The 17,500-nt window shown below is 35.6% G+C and overlaps 1 protein-coding gene across 1 annotated transcript in view; it reads left to right on the top strand.

Moving 5' to 3' along the window:
• Positions 1–17,500, top strand: part of rk (rickets) — a 725,726-nt gene that overhangs the window by 183,158 nt on the left and 525,068 nt on the right. Inside the window, 1 exon segment of the mRNA XM_067084108.1 lies at positions 10,598–10,645. The gene's annotated coding sequence lies outside the window, so the exon portion shown is untranslated.

Below are 17,500 nucleotides of genomic sequence, written 5' to 3' on the forward strand. Positions count from 1 at the left end.
CCTCTCTCTCTCTCTCTCTCTCTCTCTCTCTCTCTCTCTCTCTCTCTCTCTCTCTCTCTCTCTCTCCAGCCTGCCCACTTTCAAGCATATTCTACCTATCCTAATGCAGTCCTCTCTCTCTCTCTCTCTCTCTCTCTCTCTCTCTCTCTCTCTCTCTCTCTCTCTCTTCTCTTCCTTACTAATTTCCTCCCCAACCTGCTGACTTCAGGTATATTCTACCATTCCAAATGCAGTCCTCTCTCTCTCTCTCTCTCTCTCTCTCTAGAGTCAAAGACCCCCATCAGCCACAGAAGGTCAGGAAAGGGGGAGCGGAAGACAGTGCAGTTCTGCAGAAGCGGGTCATCCAATTACTTCCGGTCTGAAAGCAAAGGGAAGTTTTGATTGAAAAGCTGCGCACCTGTTGGTGTGGGGTTCAACTGGTGACCTGTTTTTGTTTTCCCAATTTTTTTTTATTTTCCTTTTTTTTATGGAATTCTCATGAGAGGACTATTGTCTTTTTTATTTCTTCATCCAGGGAGGGAAACAATGAAGGAATTATTTTTTATCTGGTTTCTTCTTTTTGTTGAAGGAATTCATTCAGTAGATTGTCGTGATTTTTTCTTTTGTTTTTGGGCTGAAAGAGAGTTTTTTTTGTGCTTAGAAAAGCATCTGTAAATTAATTTCTTTTTCAAAAGTTTGCTGTGGGAATTGATGTATTACAATTATTTTATTTTCTCTCCTTTCGTTTAATCAAGTTTCCTTTTGTTTATTGGCTGAAAAGGAGTTTTTTTTTTCTAGAAAAGTATCTGTAAATAAATCTTTTACGAACGTTTATTTTGGGATCGATGTATTATAAATTATTTTGTTTTCCTTCCTTTCGTTAATAGGTTAAATCACAGTTGTTCATTTTGATTAACTTTTCATATGGGTTCTTTCATAGAATTTCAGCTATTTCCCGTTTTATTAGAGCTGACGGTAAATATTCACTGCCGATATCACCGAGGCCGATCGTGATTGGCTCTCCATAGTGCTCAGCACCCACCATTGGTTACGCTGATATCGGTTGTCGGTATTTACCGTTAGCTACGAAAAAACAGCGTGTAAGTGACATATAATCTTACAGACTTCTTTATGAACTTGACGTCACAGAAATCATTATTTGATATATCTCTTTAAAATTCGTTTGCAGTTAATCCATATATTTATCAGTATTTATTTATTTATTTATTTATCTCTGGCCTGTTTTTCCTCTTCTTTTCATGGGGATCTCATGAATTGGATAATACCGGATATATGAATTTATAATTTATTATTTATCGTCTTCTAGTGTAAAACAGATTCAGCTGTTAGTGAAGTACCAGTTATCAGCATAGCTTCAATAACGGTTTATCGCACAATTTTCGAAGCTGCCAACATTCGCGAACAAAAGCAGAACACAATTCGCAAGCAATGCTGCTTCTTGCCCTGGGTACATTTGATTACGAAAGAAACCGGCTATAGAATTAAGCTTATAGAAATCTGTACGCTTCTCGACAGCTGTAAAACTCCCATAAAATTCCTTATGGCAGCGAAGGAACGCAGCAGGAGTCTTGCTACGTATGGCGAAGGGTCCCGAGTTTCTATAATCTAATTGGGAGTGAAATCCTTCCGCCGTGTAATCAACTCCATCGCAAGTCCTGCGTCGGAGTCGTAAAAGCAGTTGCAACCTCGATATGATATGGGGCGGTTCGTAAAAGCAATCGCAACCTCGATATGATTTAGGGGCGGTTCGCAAAAGCAGTCGCACCCTCGATATGATTTAGTAGGGGCGGTTCTTAAGAGCAGTCGCAACCTCGATATGATTAAGTAGGTGCGGTTCATAAAAGGAGTCGTAACCTCGATATGATTTATGAGGAGCGGTTCGTAAAAGCAGTCGTAATCGATATGATTTAATAGGAGCGGTTCGTAAAAGCAGTCGCAACCTCGATATGGTTTAGTAGGGGCGGTTCGTAAGAGCAGCCGCAACCTCGATAAGATTTATTAGGAGCGGTTCGTAAAAGCAGTCGCAACCTCGATATGATTTAATAGGAGCGGTTCGTAAAAGCAGTCGCAACCTCGATATGGTTTAGTAGGGGCGGTTCGTAAGAGCAGCCGCAACCTCGATATGATTTATTAGGAGCGGTTCGTAAAAGCAGTCGCAGCCTCGATGTGATTTAATAGGAGCGGTTCGTAAAAGCAGTCGCAACCTCGATATGATTTATTAGGAGCGGTTCGTAAAAGCAGCCGCAACCTCGATATGGTTTAGTAGGGGCGGTTCGTAAAGCAGTCGCAACCTCGATATGATTTATGAGGAGCGGTTCGTAAAAGCAGTCGCAACCTCGATATGATTTAGGGGTAGTTCGTAAAAGGAGTCCCGAATTCGACGTGATTTTGGGCTGATCAGTCGTGAATGACTTTGTGAAGTGGCTCCTGATGCATGTTGATGAAGCCTCATAGACTCAGGACTCTTGCTTGGTGTTTACTGGTTCAGGGGAAGGGAAGGGAAGGGAAGATGAGGGGTAGGGAAGGGAAGAGAATGGAAGGGAAGGAAATGGAATAGAAGGGAAGGGAAGGGAAGAGAGGGGAAAGGAAGGGAAAGGAAGGGAAGGAAAGAGAAAGGAAGGGAAGGGAAGGGAAGTGAAATTAAATTGAGGGAAGGGAAGCAATGGGCAGGGAAGGGAAGGGAAGGAAAGGAAAGGAAAGGAAAGGAAAGGAAAAGGAAAGGAAAGGAATAGAATAGAAGGGAAGGGAAAAGACAGCAAGAGAATATAAGGGAAGGGAAGGGAAAGGAAGAGAGTAGAAAGGAAGGGAAAGGAAAGGAAGGGAAGAGAAGGGAAGGGAAAGGAAGAGAAGAGAAGAGAAGAGAAGGAAAGGAAGGAAAAGGAAGAGAATAAAAAGGAAAGGAAAGGAAAGGAAGAGAATACAAGGGAAAGGAAAAGGGAAGGAAGAGAAAGGAAGGGAAGGGAAAGGCAAGGAAGAGAACATAAGGGAAGGGAAGAGTAAAGAAGAGAGTAGAACGGAAGGGAAAGGAATGGAAGAGAAGGGAAGGGAAGGGAAGCGAAGCGAAGAGAAGAGAAAAGAAGAGAAGGGAAGGAAAAGGAAGAGAATAGAAAGGAAGAGAAGGCTAAGGAAGGGAAGGGAAGGTGAAGGAAGGGAAAAGGTTCCTCCGAGCAAAATGGCTGTGAAGGGGAAGTCGAGGTCAGATGTCACTTCCCTCTGACGCGAGATTGCTCTCATTGCTTGCATTGTCATGAGGCTTTGTTGCTTTCAGCCTGAGAGTTAGCTGCGTTGCTCAAGAGCAATTCGACAGCATTTTTTTTCTTCTAATAGTGAAATCTCTCTCTTTCAATGTTTGTTATTTTGTTTTTGGTTTTTATTCCTCTAAAAAGCCAATCAATTTTTTTCAACGTTCAAAGACACATGGCACGTGTAGCTTCAATCAGAAATAACACTATACATACATACACACACACACATATATATATATATATATATATATATATATATATATATATATATATATATATATATATATATATATATATATATATATAAACACTATTTAAACGTTGAGACCATATATATACTTGTTTCTGTGCCCCTGTTCACTGAACAAGCACAGAAACAAGTGCCCGAAATATATGGTCTCAACGTTTAAATAGTTTTTTATGGGCCTTCTTATTTTCATATTACACTGTAGTAAATTATATATATATATATATATATATATATATATATATATATATATATACATACATATATACACATATATGTACAACAACCACACACATATATGTATAAATTATATATATATATATATATATATATATATATATATATATATATATATATATATATATATATGTATATATACACATATATGTATATATGACATATATATATATAGATACAGTATATGTACATATATATCCATATATTTCATTGGTTAGTTAGAAGGTTTCTTAAAAAAACGTTCACAGGTTAAGTACTACATTTTATGAATCACATGCTCACTAGTTTGCTAGGTTTCATGAAACCCAGTTTCACTGGTTAATTAGAAAATTTCGTGAAACAAACGCTCACCGGTTAATTAGAACGTTTCATGAAACGCACGTTCACTGTTTAAATAGAAGTTTCAGGAAACACAGGTTCACCGTTTCAATAGAACGTTTGCGGAAACACACAGTTTACCAGTTAATTAGAACGTTTCCCTTGAAACACACGTTCACTGGTTAATCAGAATGCCTGATGAAGTGCAAGCTCACTGGTTAATGAAAACGTTTTATGAAGCGCAAGCTCACTGGTTAATTAGAACGTTTTATGAAGCGCAAGCTCACTGGTTAATAAGAACGTTTTATGAAGCGCAAGCTCACTGGTTAATTAGAACGTTTTATGAAGCGCAAGCTCACTGGTTAATCAGAACGCCCCATGAAGCACAAGCTCACTGGTTAATCAGAAAGCCTCGTGAAGCGCAAGCTCACCGGTTAATCAGAACGCCTCATGAAGGACAAGCTCACCAGTTAATCAGAAAGCCTCGTGAAGCGCAAGCTCACTGGTTAATCAGAACGCCTCGTGAAGCACACGCTCACTGGTCAGTCATAACGCCTTATGAAGTGCAAGCTCACCGGTTAATTACAACGTTTTATGAAGCACACGCCCGCTGGTTAATCAGAACGCCTCATGAAGCGCAAGCTCACCGGTTAATTAGGACGTTTCATGCACGCCACAGCTCCATCACCAAACTCGCCAACAGTAATTAGCTCCAGACCGAAGATCATTATCGTAATCACGGAGCGGAGTCTGGGTCGATAATGCGGCAGAGATCAAATTGTCTGGTGATAATCAAAGAGTTTTGGGGAGTGTTGGAAGCTCTTGGGGCACCCCACCCCCTCAAAAAGCGGGGGAGGGGTTTAGGGTTAGGAAATTTGGGTAGAGGCTTAAGCCTATGAATTAAGAGGTGGACCTACTTGTTACTGGAAGGTTGTTACAGTACTGGAAATAAAAGAGGATGGTTGCGAAGTTTTAATACCAAAATTTTTGTTTTCTTTTGTTTTTTTTTTTTTTTTTTCTTGTTGAACACGCCTCACGAAAATGAGAATGATTGTCGAATGCAAATATGAACGTTTTTGTAAACATTTAATGTAAGTAAAAATTCGTTAAGTATGTCGAATCATTCTGTCAAGTTTTTTGATCTCGGAGACATTTGCATAGCATCAAGCCAGATCCCAAAATACCTACCATTTTTAATTTTCTGAAAAGAAAACTACTGTGCCTGCTGTGTCTGTCCGTCCGCACTTTATTCTGTCCGCCCTCAGATCTTAAAAACTACAGAGGTTAGAGGGCTGCAAGTTGATATGTTGATCATCCACCCTCTAATCATCAAACATACAAAATTTCAGCCCCCTAGCCTCAGTAGTTTTTATTTGATTTAAGGTTAAAGTTAGCCATAATCGTGCTTCTGGCAACGATATAGGCCAGGTCACCACCGGGCCGTGGTTAGAGTTCCATGGGCCGCGGCTAATACAGCATTATACCGAGACCACCGAAAGATAGATCTGCTTTCGGTGGCCGCGATTACACGTAGTACAGAAAACTCGATTGCGCCGAAGAAGCTTCGGCGCAGTTTTTACTTGTTTTTATTGTCTCGCAAATCATTCTTTTGATTTCGTATAAAATCTGGCGTCCAGAACCTTAGACAAATGACGAATCATTCTGCGAAAAATGTACTTTTGTTGCGGAATTATTCTCAGAGTTTCGTACACCCAGGGGAAATATAGTTAAAAAATGTGGCGTCTTCTTCTGTACCAGAGTAACTATCTCGCTATCTCTTAGTTAATGGACACTTCATGGAAGTTGTCTCTCCCGCAGTCTCTTAGTTAGAAGTTGCTGTCGTGATGAGCTTCTCTTTTTAGTTTCAAATTAACTTCCGGCATTATTTTTTAAAGAGGAACACCAGCAATAAATTGCAGCGTTTTTTTTTTTTTTTTTTTGGTACTATTATCCGTTATTATGAAAATGGTCAGTCACTGAATGTTATGTCTTTGGACATAGACTGGCTGCAGTGCAAGGCTTCGTGCACTGTAATGGCACCATAGGTTGTTATTACCAATTATCACTAATCGGATAACATTTCAGAAATATTGTGTAGTATTTAACGATCATCAAAAGTATACATGTTGCTTATTGCTCCTTATTAATACTGAGGACTTTTATAACAGTCAAGATTATTCGCAATAGTTTAATATATTATTTCTGTGAATTTTGTGTTGAATTAAATGATCATTAAGAAAAGTGAGATTATCTTATTCTTTTTACGATTCTTTATTCTTCTCCATTCTTCCCTCTCTTGGTAAAGATAACCAAGTGACAAGCTGTATTCCTCGCCATTGAAGCTAAACTAAACCAAGCCTTCACAGAGTTCTGTAATTGATTCTGCAGTATAGTCTGCCAGGATGTAAAAAGAGAAGAAGAATTATTTAAACTACTAAGATTGTTCAGTGTTCAGTGCCGTGGACCAGCGTAAGATCAGGTCACCGGTAACGATTCCCACGCAAGTAGGATTCCAAAGCTCATACTCTTTTCCAGATCCTGTGTCCAGCGCTTGGATGCTTTCTCAAAATTCTTATGATCCTGTTATAGAACTCTTTCCTGCTACTGACTTCTTACTCCTCCCTGTAACCTTCTTCTTCTTTCTCTGCATCTTTGCCCACTTCCCAGTCGGGGTCGATGTTTCTGACAGCTTTCCTCCTCCACCTGGCTTGGTCAAACAGATCGTCCTCTGACAATTGTGTCTCTCAGGTCTTCTCTAACTACATCCACCCACCTTCGCTTCTTCGGTCTTCCTCTTGCTCTCCCACCAGGCACCTCCATCTGCATCACTTCGTCCTTCATGTTCACCCCTTCTCATCACATGGCCATACCACTGCAGTCTTCTTTCCTGGGCCTTCTTTGATAGCTCTACGACTTTAGTAGTTCCTCTTCTTCTTTCATTTTTGATCCTGTCCATTTTTGTAACTCCACACATCCACCTGAGCATTTTCATCTCTACCGCATCCAATTTCTTTTCTTGCACTCTCTTTGCCGGCCATGTTTCTACTCCATACATCAAAGCTGGTCTCACTACTGTCCCTTATTTCAAAAAGCTTTTTAATATCTTATTTGTAAATTATAAATAAGGCAATACTCTTTCCTCTTCAGCCCTTGATTTTTTTTAAACCTTGGCTAAAGAGAAAAATTACGTTGCCCCTCCCCGGGGCATAATATGGCAATAAAAACTTACAGACAGACCTCACTCGTATACCCCCCCTACACGCCCACACTCCCCCAAAAAATTTTTTTGAAAAAAGTTAAAAATAGTAAAAAAAAAGTTAAAAATAGTCACAAATCCTATTACCTATCAGGCCTGGCGGGGCCAGAAATACTTGTGGAGCAATTATGGCTCCTTTTGCATTTTATGATATGATAACTTTTCGCTTGCATGCACCCCCGGATATTTTTAGGGCCGGAGGCTTGATAATTCAATATACCTTAAGTTGATAACGACCAGTTGCCAAGGCCTGAGCTGCTGTTCGGGAAAAAATGAAGACAATCTCGGCTTCTCCTGAGAGAGAGAGAGAGAGAGAGAGAGAGAGAGAGAGAGAGAGAGAGAGAGAGAGAGAGAGAGAGAGAGTTTTGCTAAAATTACATTTTAAGCCTTATATATTTAATGTTTTTTATATATATATATACGCATATATATATATATATATATATATATATATATATATATATATATATATATATATATATATATATAGAGAGAGAGAGAGAGAGAGAGAGAGAGAGAGAGAGAGAGAGAGAGAGGGAGAGAGAGAGAGTTTTGCTAAAATCTTCATTTTAAGCCTAATATATATACTATATATATATATATATATATATATATATATATATATATATATATATATATATATATATATATATATATATATATATATATATATATATATATATATATATATATATAGAGAGAGAGAGAGAGAGAGAGAGAGAGAGAGAGAGAGAGAGAGAGAGAGAGAGAGAGAGAGAGAGAGCTTTATACCGAACTGCTAACAAAATGCTATAATTTGAGCTAACGGGTCACACCGAGAGAGAGAGAGAGAGAGAGAGAGAGAGAGAGAGAGAGAGAGAGAGAGAGAGAGAGAGAGAGAGAAAGAATTCCAATGACCATTATGTCTGTACCTCATATGACCTTAGAGATGACGTGTTGACCTTCCCCGATGCCCTCTCAGCCGCTATCTTTTCTCAGAGAGAGAGAGAGAGAGAGAGAGAGAGAGAGAGAAATGGGAAGGTCTTTTATATGTGAAAGAAAGAAACAGATATAGATGACAGAAAATAATTAAACAAATGAGAGAGAGAGAGAGAGAGAGAGAGAGAGAGAGAGAGAGAGAGAGAGAGAGAGAGAGAGAGAGAGAGAGGAAGTTCCTTTGCATGTGAAAAAAAGAGACATACCAATGACAGAAAAAGAGAAACAAACCAAGAAAAGTTCCTTTTGCAGTGAAAGAAAGAGACATACAAATGACAGAAAATGACTAAACAAACCAAGTAAAGGGGAGAGAGAGAGAGAGAGAGAGAGAGAGAGAGAGAGAGAGAGGTCAGCGTAGATGGTAACGGTAGAAGTGCGAGAAATCGATGGCATTGTATTATACCCACGGGCGTAAAAATGCCGTTTGTTGCGTAGTAAATACGCAGGCTTTGTGAAGAATGAAAATTCTGTTGTTTGTTTGTTTTTTAGTCCTAACAAACGCTTGTTTGTGAGCTAGAGTTTGTGCGTTTGTTTGCGATTACTTTTGTTTGTGATTATGTTTTTATATGTTGTGCGTTTGCCTTGTTTATCACGCTTGAATCAGTTCTCGCTTTATACCCTTATGTGAACTCTCTCTCTCTCTCTCTCTCTCTCTCTCTCTCTCTCAACATACTGTCTATTTCTCTCGTTATGTTTCTTTTCTCTCTGTACCGTTATTTTCTGTCCGTCTTTTTATCAATACATTATGCTCCTTTCTTTTTCTTTCTCTACCACCTCTCTCTCTCTCTCTCTCTCTCTCTCTCTCTCTCTCTCTCTCTCTCTCTCTCTCGTACCATTATCATTTTGTCTGTCTTCCACTATTTTGTCATTGTCTTTTCTCTATTTTATCCTCTCTCTCTCTCTGGATTAACATTCTCAGTCCCTTTGTCCCTCACTACATTATCCTCTTTTACGACTCTCTCTCTCTCTCTCTCTCTCTCTCTCTCTCTCTCTCTCTCTCTCTCTCTCAATTAACATTCCTAGTCCGTCTGTCTCACTACTGAATCCTCCTTTATTCTCTTTCTCTCCCTTCCCCCTTCTCTCTCTCTCTCTCTCTCTCTCTCTCTCTCTCTCTCTCTCTCTCATCAGACTTTCCTTGGAGACTCCAAACGCCTTCTCGTGCAATATGGCATTTCCAGCGAAATTGGCTGTTTTATCCATAGAAATTGTACTCATAAATCGGTCAGAATTTCCAATAGCCCCCGAAGCCCGGCGTAATATATCCGCAGAGTTTATTTTTATTATTTTTTTCTTGGGTTCTTTCCTATTTTTTTCTTCTTGTTTACGTGCTTTATGTATGTATGTATTTATATTATACATACATGTATATATATATTATACGTTTGTGTATATATATATTGATAAATAAAAATATATTTATATAATATATATATTTGATATAATATAATATATATTAAATATAATATATATATGACATAGTATATACACAAATATATATATATATATATATATATATATATATATATATATATATATATATATATATATATATATGTATATATATATATATATATATATATATATGTATATATATATATTATATATAAATATGTATTCAAGAATACTGAGCCACAAATGACCTTACAGTAATATCGAATTATATATGTATGATATGTGCATATTCTAGGATTCGAATCCTGCCCAGGGTAGATACTCTTTTCATAAATATTGTCTTTGGCTGTAAATTATTCCCAAGGTTAGGTGAATTCGATAATTCGATATTAAGGGGTTGTATGCAGGTATGTTTTGATAAACATGTATATGTATGTATATATATATATAATATACATACATATATATATATATTTTTATGTATCATAGTATGTATAGGTGAGTGTACATACGTGTTTCATATTCAAGGTATGAATGCATAAATATCGGATGTTGTGAACATTGATTCTCATTTTGAGAGAGAGAGAGAGAGAGAGAGAGAGAGAGAGAGAGAGAGAGAGAGAGAGAGAGAGAGAGAGAGAGAGAGAGAGAGAGAGAGAGAGAGAGAGAGAGAGAATGTCGTATATTGTGAATTTGCTTCATTCTGCATAGAGAGAGAGAGAGAGAGAGAGAGAGAGAGAGAGAGAGAGAGAGAGAGAGAGAGAGAGAGAGAGAGAGAGAGAGAGAGAATGTCGTATATTGTGAATTTGCTTCATACTCTCATTAGAGAGAGAGAGAGAGAGAGAGAGAGAGAGAGAGAGAGAGAGAGAGAGAGAAGATAGAGAACATACCATAGAGTTGATTTTTAATCCTTCTTTTCCGTTCCAGGAATAGGAGCCCAACAAGAAAGGCATCGCATCACCCCTTCCCTATAAGGTGAGGTAAGAGAGAGAGATTGAGAATGACTCAGAGAGAACAACAAAGGAATTGTTGATTTTTAAAATCACTTCTTTTCCGTTCCTCCATAATGAAAACAAAACAAGAAAAATCGCATCACCCCTTCCCTATAAGGTGAGGTAAAATAGAATTGATAATGACTAGCGAATATAACAAAGGAATATAATATAAAATATATAAAAATATATAAATTGAAAACATGTACGGTTGAATATATATATATATATATATATATGTATGTATACACGCATACATATATATATATATATATATATATATATATATATATATATATATATATATATATATATATATATATATATATATATATATATATATATATATATATATATACACACATGCAATTCTGAGAGTTCATGCATGACGTAGTGGTGTGTATGCCACATCAAATATTCATTCACAAATGTTAGATAGAGACTTGGGAAGGTCACTTCAAACCTTTGTGTACATATTGATTTGGTTGCATGCTTACGAATAACGGAAGCAAGATTTTATTACTCAATATCTGTTTGTTTGTTTTGAAATGTCGATTTTGTTTGATTGCTTCCTTAAAAATAAGAAATCTCGTCTTGTCCTCGTATGCAATATAATAGCATTTTGTCTTCCTTTAGTTATGTTTACACTAGAATTATTATGTTAATTAATCATTTTTAGTTTTCTGTAAAAGAAAACTATTGTGCCGGCTTTGTCTGTCCGTCCGCACTTTTTAATGTCCGTACTTTTTCTCTCTGATCAAAAACTACTGAGGCTAGAGGGCTGTTAATCGGCATGTTGATCATCCACCCTCCAGTCATCAAACATACCAAATTGCAGCCCTCTGGCCTTAGTAGTTTTTATTTTATTTAAGGTTAAAGTTAGCCATAATCATGCTTCTGGCAACGATATAGGATACGCCACCACCGGGCAGTGGTTAAAGTTTCACGGGCCGCGGCTCATACAGCATTATACCGAGACCACCGAAAGATAGATCTATTTTCGGTGGCACTGATTATACGCTGTAGCGGCTGTACAGAAAACTCGATTGCGCCCAAGAAACTATGACGCATGTTTGTATTTGCTTCTCATTGTGCTATCCTATACTTTCTTTGTATAATTCTCATCACCCGTTGCATCTTTAGGATGGGTTATTGGTAATATTTTCTATCGCAAAGGTCGTGAAAACTGGACTAGCCGTGAGGCAGCCTTTATAAAGGCATACTGTTACTCTGAAGGCATATCTTTTTTTTTTTCTTTCTTTAGTTTATGGTGGCTTCATAAAATTCTCGTCTGTATACAAACAGCTGTTCGCACTTAACAGTTCTGTGATGTGTTTGTATGTTAGGGTATGGCTTTTTTTTTTGAAGTTTGTGATGTGATTTGCTTTTACAAACACGCACTCACACATATATATACTGTGTGTATATATATATATATATATATATATATATATATATATATATATATATATATATATATATATATATATATATATATATATATATTTGTTTGTATAAATACACTGTATACATGTATATATATATATATATATATATATATATATATATATATATATCTTTATATATACTGTATATATATATATATACATATATATATATATATATATATATATATATATATATATATATATATATATATATATTATATATATATATACTGTATATCTGGGAGGTGTCTGTGAGGGTGGGGGACGGGGTTCGACATGCTGCTGGTGAACTCTCTGTGTACAGTAGGTGTATATAGCAGCGGATGATATTTTGGAATCTTTCTTCACAGGAGGTCCAAGGAATCCCAAAATATCATCCACTGCTATATACACCTACACAGAGTGCTCACCAGCAGCATGTCAAACCCCTCCCCGTCCCCTCCCAGACACACTCCTCTAACTTTCACGCACTTTCTCTAACTTCCTGTTGATGTTAACGCCCCGGTTTTCTAATTCCATTTGCACTCCATCGACCCTGTCCGTCAGTAGTTCTTTGTCTCATCCTTCCTTGTTCTTATACGCGCCTGTATGTGTGTGTGTGTGTGTGTGTATTTGTGTGTGCTTGCATACAAAAGCAGTAAATGTCGCAATTACCCAACAAGACATTCAGAAAAGCGAAATCGTAAACCCGATACGATTAAGCTCAGGCGACACAGAAGGCCTTTGTATTTCAGAACAGCCAAGAAGCCAGAGGACGTTCAGTTACTGTTTGCGTGTCTGTAACTCCACTCATATACGATTAAGAAGTTTTAACCTTGGCTCCTCAGGTTAACGCAAGGGTCTGTAAACACCGAATTGTTCTTGAATGTTGTCCGTGTCCTTCCATTGCCTTAGTGTGTCTTTTTGTTTAAGTCTGACATATTTTTTTTTTTAGCGCTAGGTGTGTTTTTGTGTATGTGTAGGATTCTGTGAGGTTCTTGTAAGTGTGAGTGCCTCTTTGTTTATAAGCGAGGGTGGATGACTTTGTTTTTTTATGCAGATGTATGTGTGTGTATGTGTAGTTACGAGAATATCTTTCCACATGCAAATATTTTGTGTGAGTCAGAGTATTGTATACACAGGTCATGCATAGACTTGACTTATGTATGTATCCATCTCTATCCCATATTCATTTCTAAAGGCACAATGTGTCTTAGATAAAGTGGTTTAACATTTGTCTGTTCTCAGAAACGATTATCACTCTCTCTCTCTCTCTCTCTCTCTCTCTCTCTCTCTCTCTCTCTCTCTCTCGATATCTATCTATCTATATATCTATATATCAGTATATATATATATATATATATATATATATATATATATATATATATATATATATATGTATATATGTATACATACCCATATGCAGTATATATATATATATATATATATATATATATATATATATGTATATATATGTATATCTTTATATATATATATATATATATATATATATATATATATATATATATATATATATATATATATATATATATATATATTTTCAGATCTGTCGTCTTTGTTTCCTAAGAAACGATGTTTCTCTCTCTCTCTCTCTCTCTCTCTCTCTCTCTCTCTCTCTCTCTCTCTCTCTCTCTCTCTCTCCTCTTTTCGAATTCCATCCTGTACTGCCAATCCATCTTCTGTTCCGGGCCACGACAAGATGAGCCCCCAATTTATTCCGCTGATTCTCACTGATCCTATTCTCTTTCAACTACTGCCTATTCCACTATATATATATATATATATATATATATATATATATATATATATATATATATATATATATATATACATATGTGTGTTTATATCTATATAGCTACATATATATATGTATTTTTATCTATATTTATATATACATATATATGTATTTATATATATATATATTTATATATATATATATATATATATATATATATATATATATATATATCTATATATATCTCTCTCTCTCTCTCTCTCTCTCTCTCTCGTGTGCAAATGAGAAAACAAAATCTAGAAAACTCAGTTGTCACTGAATGTTTCTTTTTAGTGATCACCCACTCCTCTCTGAGACAAAAGGCCACACACACAGAGAGAGAGAGAGAGAGAGAGAGAGAGAGAGAGAGAGAGAGAGAGAGAGAGAGAGAGAGAGAGAGACCCAAACAGCTGGCCCAGGTATTCAAATTTCACAAAATATCTGCTTTAGCGGCGAGTCTGACACCTTCCGAGGAAAACAACCCAGTATTCTTCAGGGACGAAGGAACGACATGGTCACCCACTTATCCCTCCCCCTCCACCACTGCAAAACGACAATGGCGTTGTGTGCTTTTTTGGATGACTGTACTTCATTCATTTTCTATTTGCCCAGTCGCAGTGTTCTTGCGATCATTATCAGGTAACTTTGAATGATGTAATTAGTACAGAAATGTTGTTGGCTAAGATTATTACCTGTATGTTGACACTAACAAGTATAAATAAAGCCATAACGATTACTTATTTGAAGTAAATTGCATTTTTTTGTTAATGTTTACGTATTAATTTCAGACTTCCATGTGTCCACGTTCAATATATTTTTATTTACGTCTTTTTGAAGTTGACTCACTTTCCATAAATGTGTGTATAGATTGTGAAATGATTTAATAAAAAAAAAAACTGTTTAAAACGAACACACGTAGATAATACCCCCTTTAATTTAGATACGCTTAACGACAGTATACTAAAAAATATAGACACTACCGTAACAGAAAATTAATTAGATACGTTTGAGATTGTCATTTTAGCATAGAAGGCGCATTGTGATTGTATATTTGTGTATTTAGATTGTGGCTAAATGTCTTTTCCTTTTTCCTATACACTAACATAATAGAAATATAAATATACTTTGAGACTGTAATTTTAGCAGAAATGGCGCATTGTGATAGAATAGTTGTGTATTTAGATTTTAGCAAAACTATCTTTTTTTCTCTCACTCCTTCAGGTTGTGTCGCCTGCAAAATACCATAATATAGCAGTAAATATACATTGAGAGTGTAATTTTAGCAGAATTGTGGCATAGTAATAGTATATATATATATATATATATATATATATATATATATATATATATATATATATATATATATATATATATATATATATATATATATATATATATATATATATATATATACTTAGATTTTGGCAAAATATCATTTCCTTTTTCCTAGACACTAACATAATAGAAATGTCAGTAAATATACATTGACACTGTAATTTTAGCAGAAATGGGGCATTATAATAGTATATTTATGTACATTTAGATTTTGGGAAAATATTTTTTTTTTTCTCTCCCACTCCTTCAAGTCTGCCACCTACAAAATCTGGTTTAAATTCCCTTAGTCTTGCGAGTTCTTGATGACCGTCTCCAATAGTCTGGGAATGTGTGTAATTAGATTTTTCTTTAACGAACCGAAGCCTGGTCACCATGTTTCGCTTTGGTCTTACTTCTATTTTGATTGTTTACCGAATGGTTTGCACGTGTAACTCTCTAATTTTGTCCTTTTTTTCATTTTTAATTTTTTTTTCATTTTCTGCACGGTGGATTTTTGTCACGAGAATAATTTTGTCCTTTTTTTCATTTTTATTTAATTTTTTTTTTTTATTTTCTGCACGGTGGATTTTTGTCACGAGAATATTTCAGCTTTTCGTTTCATTGTTTTCTTTCTGATTTTGTCCTTTTTTCATTTTTGTTAATTTTTTTTTTTTTCATTTTCTGCATGGTGGATTTTTGTCACGAGAATATTTCAGTTTTTTTCTGATTTTGTCCATTATTTTTTAATTTTTCTGATTTTTCTGTCCTTTTTTCATTATTTTGTTCTCATTTTTTTTTTTTTAAATTTTTTGCCTGGTGGATTTTTGTCACGAGAATATTTCAGAATTTGTTGTCTTATTTTCTTTCTAATTTTGTCTTTTTTTCATTTCTATATAATTATTTTATATTTTCTGCATGTTGGATTTTTGTCACGAGAATATTTCAGCTTTTTGTTGCCTTATTGTCTTTCTAATTTTGTCTTTTTTTCATTTTTATGTAATTTTTTTTCTGCATAATGGTTTTTTGTCACAAAAAATTTCAAACTTTTTATTGTTTAATTTTCCTGAATTTCGGCAAATTTTTATGAGTCTGATGCTAAAACATTTTATTTCCTTTTTTTAGGTGAATCTAGCAATTAAGTAGAACCTTCTTTTCGATTAATCCATAAAAATAAAACATATTTTCCACTACTGTTAAACTGAGGTCTCAGAGGAAAATTTTTTTCTTAAGATTTAGTAAAATTTATTTAACAATAAAACAGGACTTTATTTTGACTGCATCCATAACAAGTAAAAAATGCGCCGAGGTTTCTTCGGCGCAGTCGAGTTTTCTGCACAGCGTATAATCTTTCGGTGGTCTCGGTATAATGCTGTATGAGTCGCGGCCCATGAAACTTTAACCACGGGCCGGTGGTGACCTTTCCTATATCGTTGCCAAAAGCACAATTATGGCTAACTTTAAACTTAAATGAAATAAAAACTTCTGAGGCTAGAGGGCTGCAATTTTGCTATGTTCGATGATTGGAGGGTGGATGATCAACATACCAATTTGCAGCCCTGTAGCCTCAGAAGTTTTTAAGATCTGAGGGCAGACAGAAAAAAAGTGCGGACAGTAAAATGCGGACGGACAGGCAAAGCCGGCACAACAGTTTTCTTTTACAGAAAACTTATTTCCCGTTACTATTAAATTGTGATCTGACGAAAGAAATTTTTCATAACGAAACGTCAAAATAAAGGACTTTCTTTTGGACGCATCCATGAAAAATCTTCTTCCTCATTCCGTTAAATCTCCTGCGGCGTAGAATTGCACGTTTTCTCCACCGCAGCGTTCAGACGGGCGCGCCTCATGCCGGTCTTGCAGTGAATTGGAAGACACGTGAAGTATGTGTCCACATATGGCAGTACAAATCATATAAAAAAATAAGAACCGTGCCAACAGCCGTTTCATCAAGACACCTGGCTGATTCCGTCTGTTAACGCTTCTGTTAAACGTTTCTTTTGCAGGCTGGTGCAAATAACTGAAGTCTTGCCTTGCCTACTGTTCCTCATGCCGGTCTATGTGCAGTGAACGGTGCGTGGAAGACTGAGTTGTATGTATGTATGCATATACATATATACTATATATAGACATATATATATATATCTATATATATATGTATATGTATATATACATATATATATATATATATATATATATATATATATATATATATATATATATATATATATATATATATATATATATATATATATATATATATATATATATATATATATATATATATATATATATGTATATGTAT

Source organism: Macrobrachium rosenbergii, chromosome 41 (genome assembly GCF_040412425.1).
Source record: "Macrobrachium rosenbergii isolate ZJJX-2024 chromosome 41, ASM4041242v1, whole genome shotgun sequence".
Classification (NCBI taxonomy): Eukaryota; Metazoa; Arthropoda; class Malacostraca; order Decapoda; family Palaemonidae; genus Macrobrachium; species Macrobrachium rosenbergii.